This window comes from Bubalus kerabau, chromosome 15, assembly GCF_029407905.1.
Source record: "Bubalus kerabau isolate K-KA32 ecotype Philippines breed swamp buffalo chromosome 15, PCC_UOA_SB_1v2, whole genome shotgun sequence".
NCBI classification, from domain to species: Eukaryota; Metazoa; Chordata; class Mammalia; order Artiodactyla; family Bovidae; genus Bubalus; species Bubalus kerabau.
Genome location: NC_073638.1, coordinates 75,949,500 through 75,961,612, shown reverse-complemented (window position 1 = coordinate 75,961,612; position 12,113 = coordinate 75,949,500). Strand labels below are relative to the sequence as shown.

At 47.7% G+C, this 12,113-nt stretch overlaps 1 protein-coding gene across 3 annotated transcripts in view; it reads right to left on the bottom strand.

Annotated features, from left to right (window-relative positions):
- The window catches only part of PRDM11 (PR/SET domain 11), a 90,417-nt gene that overhangs the window by 35,819 nt on the left and 42,485 nt on the right, over positions 1-12,113 (bottom strand). The window lies entirely within an intron of this gene.

Here is a 12,113-nt window from a genome sequence, read left to right as displayed (position 1 = left end):
GTCGCTTCAGTCGTGTCTGACTCTGTGCAACCCCACGGACAGCAGCCCATCAGGCTTCTCCATCCACAGGATTCTCCAGGCAAGATAACTGGAGTGGGTTGCCATTTCCTTCTCCAAGTTGGCACGTGTGGGAGACTGAATTGGTCCAGCTCTCGCCCTTCCCTGTTACCCTGGCCATGAGACTCTGCACTACACTCTGTCTTACAGGTGGCCTCTAAGTCTTCACTCCTTGACTTTGGGTTCGGTCATCTGACTTGTTTGGCCAATGGGATGGTAATAAGCATGATGCAAACACAGGCTTGACATGGGCTCGTGAGGCCCTGCCTGCAGGGCCTCTGCCTCCACAGAAGAAGAGCTTCCCCAGGGAGTCCCTGGAGTCTGGGCCCAGAACAGACACACCTGGAGCAGACCTGGCCCTCGGTAAGGAGCCATGTTCACTCTGTGCCTGGAGGCTGAGCAGCACCGCGGAGCGCAGCTAAACCAGCCCAACCACGGGCAACCGGCAGACACACCAGAATCAGTGAGGAGCTGCAATCAACCGGCAGATACCCCAGCAAGGATAAACGATTGCTGTTCTATATGCCGGCGCCTGCAGGCTAAATCCAGCCCGCCACCTGTTCTGTATAGCCCACCATCTGAGAATGGTTTGTACATTTCTAGATGGTTGAAAATAACTCAAAAGAAGACTATTTTATCATGTGAAAATCACATGGAATTCAAATTTCAGCCTCCATAAACAAAGTCTTAGAATACACACACCTCTGGCTGCTCTCACACTGATGGATGGCAGAGTTGAGTAGTGCGACAGACACATATGGGCCACAAAGCCTAAAAGACTTACTATCTGGCCGTTCACACAAACATTTACAGACCCTCATTCTATTGCACTGCATTTGGAGGTAGCTTGTTACACTGTTACAGCTGACTGACTGTACAATTATTACTACTTGCCATGAGCTAATGACAAAAGAACAAACTTTAATATGTAAATAATGCTTCCTGGCAAAGACTAAGAAACACTGTGGCAGTTGTATTAACAAAAGATCGCCCAGTGTTTTAAATAGAGACAAACAAATAAAGAAAATAAAAGTGTCACATGGCACACAAAAGCAGAGAGGCATGCCAAACTCAGAAGAATCTGTGTTGAAGTCGTCACTGTCGTATTCACCCTATAAACTGCGATTTAGTTTCAGTAACACATGATCCAACACAGAACACTGATTTTGTTCATTTGAATTACGTTGGTTTGTGTAGTTCTGTTCATTTTATATTCGTAAGTTTGTCTCGGTTTAATAGTTGTTTAAAAGCTGTGTGAAATGCTGTATTTATTTAGTTTCTATGTTTAAACCTTTTAAAGTAACTTTAGAGTACAATTAATATAATCATAAATAATTGGGACTCCATAAATGATAAACGCAAAAGTCGGACATGACTGAGCAACTGAACTGAAACGATAAAAGTCAGACACCTGACCAACACGTCCTTGAAAAAATGTTCAGCATCACCAATCATCATGGAAATGCAAATTAAAACCACAATGAGATATCACGGCACACCTGTCAGAATGGTTTTCATCAAAAAGACAAGAAATACCAAGCGCTGACTAGGATGAGGACCAAAGGGAACCCCTGAGCACTGTTTCAGGAACGAAAATTGCTGCAGCCGCTATGGAAACCAGTATGGAAGCTCCTGCTGCTGCTGCTGCTGAGGCGCTCAGTCGTGTCCGACTCTGTGCGACCCCATAGACGGCAGCCCACCAGGCTCCCCCGTCCCTGGGATTCTCCAGGCAAGAGTGCTGGAATGGATTGCCATTTCCTTCTCCAAGGGATCTTCCCGACCCAGGAATCGAACCCGGGTCTCCCGCATTGCAGGCAGACGCTTTACCGTCTGAGCCACCAGGGAAGCCTCCAATATAACACAAGTGAGAAACAACTGCAGTAGAAGTGCTGAGGAGGCAAGGAAAGTTGAAGGTCAAGTTAGCAGTTGGTTTATATTGAAAATTCAGAATAGTTTTTCATGTTTTATTTTTGTTCCATATAGTAGATTTTAAGAATTATAGAGTCAGTTCCAGCCAAAACTAGTTAACTAGAGCATTTTTGTGGAGAGTGGGGATATCTTTGGTTTGGTTCATGATTTAATAACAAAACTACTTGTATAACAAAAGTTATACAAGTCATGCCATTTAATGCTTCTGACATTAAGAGGAACCTTAGGGTTGAGGTCCATATTTAAATTCCTAGAAAAGCTGACACTGTCATTCATTCAATAGTGTTTTAAGATCCATAACATCTTAGAACGTGAGAAAAGCAACTGTTTTCTAGCATCATCTTCCACTTTTCCGTCTCAGCACACCTTGTACCTCTATCACCCTATTACAGAGTACCCTGTGCCCTATTACCATTCCCCCACCTCAACATTACACACGTGCCCTTGGACCTTTGTACATGCTATGCCCACTGCTTGTGATTCCGTGTTCCCTCGGTTCCTGACTCCACTGGCCACTCACTTTAACTCACCCCTCAAACCTAGTTCAGGCTTAGAAGCAAGGACACCCCAGGAGCAATCTCTGGAACATCTAGTGCCCAGAGATTTGATTTCTACAAACTATTTCTCACTAAATCACATTTGAGCTCCTAAGAGAGATGTCTAGAACATCTTCTTTGGGACTTTCCTGGCAGTCCAATGGTTACAATGCTGTGCTTCCGCTGCAGGGGGCAAAGTTCAATTCCTGGTCAGGGAACTAAAGATCCTGCATGCCCTGTGTTGGGGCAAAAAAAAAACTTTCCACTAGAAAATAAGGAAACAGTAAAAGAAGGACAAGAAGCCAGTCTGAATCGGTTCTTGCTGGCCAACTCTAGGGCAATCTAAAGCTCAAAACGCATAATGAGAGGAATGGACTATAGCACAATGAAGGAAAAAAACATCCGTGAGTCCATACTGGTAGTAAAAATAATCTTAAGGGATGGGGCGAGGGAGAAAGTTGAGCACTTCTTTGAAACAGAAGAATATTCAGTCATAAGTGTAGAAGGAATGATTAAAAATCCTTTCAAGCCATGAAAAATAATTGATATAGGCAAGAATCACCAATAGTTGCTGAAAGCACTGAGTTAAAGAGAAGACAAACGGACATCACAGGCTCTCGCTATCTGCAGCGAGAGACACAACATACCCAGTGCCAAAAATCTATAACCTGAATCGATCGGGAGGAAACAATCGGGCAAATCTAAACTGTGGAAGGGTCTGCAAAGAACTGTCCTGAACTCTTCCAAAGTAGCAATACTGTGAACGAGAAACACAATCTGGGCAGCTGTTCCAGAATAAAGCAGACTAGTGAGACGTGACAACCAAATACGATGTGTGATGCTTGAGTGGGTCCTGAGCGGCGGGAAGACTATCAGGGCCGTCACTCAGGGCAATTGGGAAAATCTGAATAAGGACTATAGTTGAGACAGTACTGTATCCTGAGTATAATAACTATACTCTGATTACATAGGACAGGGATCAACAAACCACCGCTGGCAGGTCAAATCCAACCCCTCATCTGTTTTCACAGCCTGTGAGTTAAGCACGGTTCTGCTTGTTTTTCATAACTGAAACCTTTTCCATATAATTTCATTTGTATGATTTTCAGAACTTATATAAATTCAAATTTCATTTGAAATTATACGAAATTCACATCAGTGTTTATAAATAAAGTTTTATTGGAACCCAGCGACACTTGCTCATGCACGTACTGTCTGTGAATGCTTTCACGGTACAACTGCAGAGCTGGATAACGGTGACAGACGCTGCATGGCCACGAAGCCTGATACCTGCAACTAGGTCTCAAATAGTTCAGAAAAAAAAAAAAGAATGTGTGTGTGTGTGTGTGTGTGTGTGTGTGTGTGTGTTGTGTACGTGCCTGGAGGTAGCTATGCTGTGCTGTGTGGTGCTTAGTCATTCAGTTGTGTCTGACTCTTTGCAATCCCATAGACTGTAGCCCACTAGGCTCCTCTGTCCAGGCAAGAATACTGGAGCGAGTTGCCATTCCCTTCTCCAGGGGAGCTTCCCGACCCAGGGATTGAACCTGGGTCTCCTGCACTGCAGGCAGATTCTTTACTGTCTGAGCCACCAGGGAAGCCAGGACATACAGAGAGAGACTGAAGCAATTGTTATAAAATGTTAGCAACAGGTGGAGCTAGACGCAGGGTGTGTGGCTCCTGATCATACAATTCTTATGCTTTTGCAGAGTTTGAAATTTCAGAATAAAGAGTAAATAAGCATGAAACTCAGTTGCTCAGATTCTCAAACACACCCAGAAGCCCGACCTGCTTCAAATGTGCATTCTTCCGTTCCTGGACCAGCCCGTTACTCTTCTCTTCCCTTCTCTGAGCCCTGCCCACCCCCAAGCCCGGTCAGACCTGCCTGCCTCCCCTGACGTCTTGCGCTGTTGCAACCATCTGCTCACACTTCATCTCTCCCATCAACCCAGGGGTTTTCAGACTCTGTTCTGGAGGGCGTGTCACAAGCCTTTGCACACCCAATCTTAAGTTTTAAAATAAATCTCCACTTTATGATGGAAGCTGAAATGGAAAACCCCGAAGTCGCATTTCACGTCTGCTTCTCCCCAGAACAGTAGGAGTCTGGCAGGCAGAGAGACCAGCTGACAGCAGGGGAGCGATCCCACTGCACGGTGTCCTCTTTAAAAGGGGCCCTGGGAAGCCTCCCGCCCAGGATCCACCCAGAGAAGCAGGCCTCCTCGGGAGCTACCTGCGACTTCTTACACTATGGCCAGAAAGCACTGGTAGCCGAGTCAGCTTGCCTCTTCCCAGTGGCCGCCAAATTTGGAACCTCTATAGCTAAAAGTGCACACACAGGTCATCATGGTATGCATTTTTAGCCTCATTCCTGGCTCCATTTAGGATCTCCACCCTTGTTTTTCTTTCTTCTCTCTCTCCCAGTTTTAATATGCTATCGTGTTATATTTTATAGATCCTGCTAGGCTGCCCTAAATCCCTTCAGGAACCAGACTGGGCCTCAGTGAAACATTTAAATAGAAACCCTGTGCTGGACTCCTCTTTCTTCTGCCTCTTTCCCAAACCACATGGCTGCCTGGTACTCCCCAGGCACCTCATGCCTGCAGCATCGTCTCTGGCCTGTAGTGTCTGAGGGCAGCCTGGCAAGCCTGGCAATGATTCATGGAGTCTGTATATTTCCAGGAAGATGAGAAAGTAGAGGAAGGGGCATTTCTTTTCCAAACATCCAGAAGTGAAGGCAAAACTCCTTCCGAGGGGCTTCCTGGTGGCACAGTGGATGGGAGCCCACCCCCCAGTGCAGAGGACATAGGTTTGATCCCTAGTATGGGAGGATTCCACATACTGCAGAGCACCTGGGCCCATGTGCCACGACTACTGAGCCTATGTACTACAGCTACTGAAGCCCACATGCCCTAGGAGCCCACACGCTGAAACTACTGAGCCCGTGTGCGGTAACTACTGAAGCCTGGGCACCTAGAGTCCGTGCTACACAACAATAAGCCACCACAATAAGCCCACACGCTGCAACCAAGAGTAGCCCCTGCTCCCGGCAACTAGAGAAAGCCTGAAGCAGCAACGAAGACCCAGTGCAGCCGAAAATAATAAATAAAACTCCTCCCGAGGAGGTCAGGCCTTAAAGGAGAGATAGAAAGTGGAGATGGCCATGTGGTTCATCTCAATCTGGGCCCCGCACCTCCATCACACTGTAGCCAATGGGACCAGCTTGCCTCCACGCTGAGGGGAGATGGAAAGGAACCTTGTACTGGGCTGGAAGGATGAGAGGAAGAAAGTCAACTGAGGCCAGGAGGCAGGAATAGGCCAGACAAGTCCGGGAGGAGAGGACCCGGAGGCTGAATGAGAGAGTGGGTTCTAGAGTCAGACTGCTCAGGTTCGACTCTCAGCTCAGTTACTCAGTAGCTGTTCAGCTGTGTGCAGAATGACTTCTCCTCTCCAGGCCTCAAGCTTCTCAGCAGAGTAACGAATAGACTAATACCCGCTTCACAAGGGCATCACTAGGATCAAATAGGATCATGCTGTGAAGTGTCGAGCACAGAGCCAGATACATAGTAGGCGCTCAATAAACATAAACGGCTATGCTTATCCTTAGAGCACCGCCATTGCTTCCACTGAGACGCTACATACTGAATTATGGGAGGAAATGTGTTCTGTTGGATGGAGACCAGGGCTTTGGAAGGCAGGCAGAAGGTCAAGAACAGACAAGATCAAGTATGGCTTTGGGACAGGATCTGACACGTGAATGCAGTTTATTCAGGAAGTGGGGCTTCTAGATCCTGGTCCAAAATTGGGGCCGTGGTTCAGGCCATTTGTCCTTTCTCACACCACTGAGCCAACCCATCGTTTGAGCAAGCTGTTCCTCATTCCTGCTTTGCCCCAGCTGAGGCCCCAGTTGAGAACACACACACCCACCCACACAGGCACTGCTCAAGCCATTTTGTAGTTCTGTTCTCTCCAGGCCTTCAACACCTCTCATGTCCCTGGATCACAAAAGTCAAAGTCTCCATGTGGTATGGTGACCTCCAGCCACACCGGCCCTACACCCATGCCCGTGGCACAGCTCAGAGGCCCTTGGAAGGAACCTCCAAGGAAGCAACATAGCTGCCTCTGGCCACGCCCCTAACCGCGGGCCACGCCCACCCTTGACAGGAAGAGCTGGTCTAGGACCAGGCTGCAAACTCCAGACCTTCCTATTCTCCCTTTTCTTTAGACCCCAGACCCATGCCAGGCCATGAACCTGGGGAAGATGCCTGCTTTAGAGATCCCAAGCTTCCCTGGCTGGGCCGTCCCAGGAGTAGACTGTGGTGGGAAAGAAAGGGATCTCCCCTAGCCCTTCCCTGGGTATGAGATTTTCTCCCCTGAGACTTTCCCACAGGCTGAGAAGGCATCGGCCTCCTCTACTGAACTCCTACCCGTCCTTCAAAACCCATCCCCAATCTGCCCAGCCAAAACCAACTCGTCTTCTCCCCGCCCCTCCTGTCTGCTGCAGTACCACAACTACCAGCAACACTCTGGGCTGGGAATAGGCCTCCCGCCTCTCATCTCCCTTGGCCCCGGCTGCCATGGCTGGACCACAGACTCTATAAGAACAGAGAGCAAACTCCGTGCATTTCTGTTACCTCTAGAACTTCCTGTGCAGTACCTAGTACATGGGAGTTGCTCTATGAAGATGAATTGAATAACTGAATTTAATCACATAACCACACATGTCTTCCCACGAACGAACTCCTTAAAGCCCCAGGCATCACACATCCTATCTTTGAAGGAACCCAAGGTCTGCCAGGTACTACCTACAGGAGCTGAGGGTCGCTTACTGAACCTCTTCAGTCCCAGCACCCTCCATCTGAAGGGCAGCCACCTCCACCTGCGGGACTATCTGGAGGAAGAATGAGGTAAACACCTGGCATATAATAATTGATCAATGAGCAGCCAGACTTTGAAAACAAGCTGATCATCCTTGCTGGCTTCCCCTCCTCTCCTCCTACTCACACCTCAATCCACAGCAAGGTGGCAGCAACCGTCCCTGCCAAGAATACCAGGACCTGTGTGCCCCCCGAGCCAATGGGCTCTCAAGCCTCAAGCTTCTCGCCCTCTGCCCATCCCTTCCCAGGGCTTCGGCTGCATAAGTTTATATGCTTGGCTTTCCCCCCTAGGCTGCAGACCCACACACACCGATGTGCCTCGGGACAGCTCCACCTGGGCATCCCGTGGGCACCTCCACCTCTCCCCCAACCCCAGCCTGAACTCACTTTCTCCTCTGTCTCAAGATACCTCTCTCCACCTCTCCACACACTTTAGCAGCCATCCCCTCCAAAACACTGGATTAGAGTCCCACTACTGCTATAATGGAAGAAATATCAAGAACCTCAGATATGCAGATGACACCACCCTTATGGCAGAAAGTGAAGAGGAACTAAAAATCCTCTTGATGAAAATGAAAGAGCAGAGTGAAAAAGTTGGCTTAAAGCTCAACATTCAGAAAACGAAGATCATGGCATCCGGTCCCATCACTTCATGGGAAATAGATGGGGAAACAGTAGAAACAGTGTCAGACTTTATTTTTGGGGGCTCCAAAATCACTGCAGATGGTGATTGCAGTCATGAAATTAAAAGATGCTTACTCCTTGGAAGGAAAGTTATGACCAACCTAGATAGCATATTCAAAAGCAGAGACATTACTTTGCCAACAAAGGTCTGTCTAGTCAAGGCTATGGTTTTTCCAGTGGTCATGTATGGATGTGAGAGTTGGACTGTGAAGAAAGCTGAGTGCGGAAGAATTGATGCTTTTGAACTGTGGTGTTGGAGAAGACTCTTGAGAGTCCCTTGGACTGCAAGGAGATCCAACCAGTCCATTCTGAAGGAGATCAGCCCTGGGTGTTCTTTTGAAGGAATGATGCTAAAGCTGAAACTCCAGTACTTTGGCCACCTCATGCGAAGAGTTGACTCATTGGAAAAGACTGTGATGCTGGGAGGGATTGGGGGCAGGAGGAGAAGGGGATGACAGAGGATGAGATGGCTGGATGGCATCACTGACTCAGTGGACGTGAGTCTGGGTGAACTCCGGGAGTTGGTGATGGACAGGGAGGCCTGACGTGCTACGATTCATGGGGTCACAAAGAGTCGGACACGACTGAGTGACTGAACTGAACTGAACTGAACTGACTGCTATAACAAATGGCCACAAACACAATGGCTAAAACAATAGAAATGTGTTGTCTTGCTTTTCTGGAAGTAAGGAATCCTAAAATCAGGTGTTGGCAGGGCTGAGTGTTTTTCAAAAGGCATGAGGGAAGAATCTGTTTCCTGGCCTTTCCTAGTTTCTGGAGGCGCCTGCATGCCTTGGCTCCTGGCTCCTTCCCTATCTTCACGGCCAGCAGGACAGCATCTTCCAGTGTTTTCTTTCTGACGCTGCCTCTCCTGCCCTCCTCTTATAAAGAAGCTTGTAACTGCACTGGTACCAGCCATGTAACCCAAGACAATTTCTCCATCTCAAAATCCTTAACTTGATCACACGTGCAGTCCCTTTTACCATATAAGATAACACATTCACGGGGTCCAGGGGAAGGCCTGGCCATCTTTGGAGAATCATCATTTGATCAACTATAGCTAACTCCCTTCATCAGCTCCAAATCTCTAAGATAGTCCTCAAGGGACAGAAAAAACATTGACCTACCGCCTCTCCACATCAAATGTCTCCATGTGAACCTTCTCAGGCAACATAAAAGCTTACCCATTGTGTCTATTTCTACTGTATATTCAGACAGACTTCCTCCAATGGGTTTTTTAAGGAAGTTAAAGTCTCATTAACTCCCTTAGGGACTTCCATGGTGATCCAATGGATAAGAATCCATCTACCAATGCAGGGAACATGGGTTTGATCCCTGGCCCAGGAAGATCCCACGTCACTAGCAACTAAGCCCGTGCACCACAACTACGAAGCCAACGCACCTAGAGCCTGTGTTCCACAAGCCACCGTCATGAGAAGCCTGCGCATCGCAACTAGAGAATAGCCCTTGCTCGCCACAACTAGAGAAAGCCCACATGCAGCAATGAATGTGGTTCATTCATTCACCCAGTGAACAACACAGTCAAAAATAATTAATTTAAAATATAATCAAGGAAACCTAAGTAAAGTTAACCTGTGTCTGAGACTTAGAAGCCAACTCTGATGCATGTGTCTGAATAAAGGGCACCCCACTTTAAAAAATACAAAAACCTCCTTAACCCCAGTCTTCCCTTAGCCATCACCCTTCCTATGTCTCTCTTCCACTTCTTACTTCTCATCAAACTTCTGAAAGGTGACTAAACTAGTCACCTCCATTCTAATGAGGTTCTTATTTCATTACTCTTCTTCAGGATTTCTCAACTCCCATCTATTGACAAGCGAGGCCACACCACTCTTTGTTGTAGGAAGCTGCCCTGTGTATTATCAAAGGTTTAGCAACATCCCCGGCTTCCCTGGTAGCTCAGACAGTAAAGAATCTGACTGCAATGCAGGAGACCCAGGTTCGATCCCTGGGTTGGGAAGATCCCTTGGAGAAGGAAATGGCAATCCACTTTAGTATTCTTGTCTGGAGAATCCCATGAACAGAGGAGCCCAGTGGGCTACAATCCATGGGGTTGCAAAGAGTCGGACACAACTGAGTGACTTTCACTTTCGCTGGCCTCTTCCTTCTAGATCCCAAGTTGTGATGGCCAAAAAAAATGTCTCCAGATATTTACAAATATCCCAGAAAGGGGTCAGGAGGTATAAATTGCCCCAGGTTGGCAACCATGGTCTTATAGTATCAGCTCTTGCTAAAATCACCAGTGACTTCCCCGGCACTAAGTCCAGTGGGTACTTTTGAGCCCTTCCCTCGCTTGGCTTCTCAGCCCAGTTGGACATTGCTGGACATTCCGGCCATCCCACCTCTCAGGCGGCTCTTGCTGTGTCTCCCGTGCAGATCAAGCTCCCCTTCTAGACCGTTCACTGTTGAAGTTCCTCAAAGCTTAGTCCATAGGCTTCTCCACCTCCCACTCAGCCCATTCTCCCTGGGCGCTGCCCTCCAGCCCTCTGGCCCCACTGACCGCTTAGGCACAGGTGACTCATGAAGTGACATTTCCAGACCTCCTTTCCAAAATCCCAACCCCTAATCTAACTTCCTAGTTGATATCACCACTTGGATGTCTTGACATCACTCCAAGCTCAACAAGCCCCAAAACCAAAATCAGGATCTTCCCCTCAACCCAGTCTCCTTCTGGTATTCCCCATTTCTCACACAAAGACACCATTCCTGACCTGGAGGCAGAAGAACACCGCAGGAGTTGTTCTTGATACTTCCCTCTCCCTTACTTAGGCCAGTCTCTTCCCAAGTCAGACCTCCCTTACCTTTGAAATATTCACAAAGCAGTTCACTTGTTTCTATGTCTCTGCCCCACCCAAGCCCAAGCCTCCACCATCACTGACTTAGAGAATGACCACATCCCTCTGACTGGGGTGCAGATGCTCATTCTTTTATTTATTTATTTATCTATTTATTGGCCACAATGCTCAATATGTGGGATCTTAATTCCCTGACCAGGGATTGAACTCAGGCCCCCCTACATTGGAAGGCAGAATCTTAACCACTGGACCACCAGGGAAGTCCCCTGGATGTCCATTCTTGACCAATGCCCCTACCCCATCAGTTCTCCAGCCTGCAGTCAAACTCACCTTTTTAAAACATAAATGAAAGTTCCTCATTGTTCTTAAAATGGAGAACAGAAGTCCCAATCTGGCCTGCTGGGATCTCTATGGCCATGTCTGTCTCTTTCAGATCCCTGGGTGTGCGGCACTCCAAGCACAGTGGCCTTCCAGGTGGGCACACACGCCATGGTCTGTCTTGCCACAGGACTGTTGCTCATACTGCCCCGTCCATCCTGACAGTCCTCAGGATCGTCACCCAGTAGGAATTCTCTTCCTTCAATCACAGCTCAGCTATTAGGAAGCCTTTCCTGACTTCTGGCCACATCAAATCCCTTTGTGGATCACTTTTCTCCTAGCCTCCCTGTCTCTTCATCACCTTTCAGAGTCGTCATTTTACATTTACTTATCTTATTCTTTAGTTCATCTTCCCACAGTAAACTCAATGAGGGCAACACTGATGTCTGATCTGGCCCCCCACTGTGTCCCCAGAGTCAGCCCAGTGCTTAGAACAAAGGAGACCCTCATAAATGGTTAAGGAATGATTTTCCTACTTGTCCCATGTCCCCCTCATCTCTGTCCAAGTTTGATGCCTGAAATTCATCTTTGATCACCCTTCCTTTTCAAATCTGAAAATCCCTCTTCTTCATCTTTACATCCTGTCCATCAACAAATCTTAGGAATTTTCCTCTTTAAATCTCTCTCAAACGTCCCCACCTCTAGCACCTGAATTTAAGCTGCTATCTTTCCTTATGTGAATCTCCACTCCAGCCTTTGACCCAGAATCCCACTTCTCCATTCTGCAACCTTCCAGGTCACACTTCTGTCTGAAATGTTCCGATGGCTTACCTGGCCCGCAGGATGAAGGGCGTACTTTCACGGTCTATGGAACACAGCGTGATCTGGCCCCATCTCCCTCC